Source organism: Ochotona princeps, unplaced genomic scaffold (assembly GCF_030435755.1).
Source record: "Ochotona princeps isolate mOchPri1 unplaced genomic scaffold, mOchPri1.hap1 HAP1_SCAFFOLD_4013, whole genome shotgun sequence".
NCBI classification, from domain to species: domain Eukaryota; kingdom Metazoa; phylum Chordata; class Mammalia; order Lagomorpha; family Ochotonidae; genus Ochotona; species Ochotona princeps.
The window spans coordinates 9,347-10,524 of NW_026698202.1; positions in this window are offsets into that span (position 1 = coordinate 9,347).

A 1,178-nucleotide genomic window follows, 5' to 3' on the forward strand; every position below is an offset into this window, starting at 1 on the left:
ACACAAACGAATGCTCCACATGCGGGTTTCACATGCCACCAACTCCACATTCACAGGCAACTTCAGCGCCACAGCCGTTTTCAGATAGCCCTCAATGCAAAGGCTCTAGACGCAAATATTGGTGTGAGAGCTAATTCAATCAAGGAAACACTGCATGTTGGTGAAGGGCATATTGAAGAAGAATCAGCCGAGTGGTTCTTGTGGGAGAACAACTCCATTTGGCTCACTAACTTCACACACCATCAGGCTTCCAAGCAGCTCTCAAGGAAACTCAGTTTTCACACTCTATGCTTAGTGCCCTTTGAGTGCCTAGGACTGAAATGAATCTTGGTGAGCATCCCACACAAACGAATGCTCCACATGCGGGTTTCACATGCCACCAACTCCACATTCACAGGCAACTTCAGCGCCACAGCCGTTTTCAGATAGCCCTCAATGCAAAGGCTCTAGACGCAAATATTGGTGTGAGAGCTAATTCAATCAAGGAAACACTGCATGTTGGTGAAGGGCATATTGAAGAAGAATCAGCCGAGTGGTTCTTGTGGGAGAATAACTCCATTTGGCTCACTAACTTCACACACCATCAGGCTTCCAAGCAGCTCTCAAGGAAACTCAGTTTTCACACTCTATGCCTAGTGCCCTTTGAGTGCTTTATCTAGGAATGAACCTGTAGTGCATCCCACACAAACGAATGCTCCACATGCGGGTTTCACATGCCACCAACTCCACATTCACAGGCAACTTCAGCGCCACAGCCGTTTTCAGATAGCCCTCAATGCAAAGGCTCTAGACGCAAATATTGGTGTGAGAGCTAATTCAATCAAGGAAACACTGCATGTTGGTGAAGGGCATATTGAAGAAGAATCAGCCGAGTGGTTCTTGTGGGAGAACAACTCCATTTGGCTCACTAACTTCACACACCATCAGGCTTCCAAGCAGCTCTCAAGGAAACTCAGTTTTCACACTCTATGCTTAATGCCCTTTGAGTGCATTATCTAGGAATGAACCTGGTAGAGCATCATACACAAACGAATGCTCCACATGCGGGTTTCACATGCCACCAACTCCACATTCACAGGCAACTTCAGCACCACAGCCGTTTTCAGATAGCACTCAATGCAAAGGCTCTAGAGGCAAATATTGGTGTGAGAGCTAATTCAATCAAGGAAACACTGCAT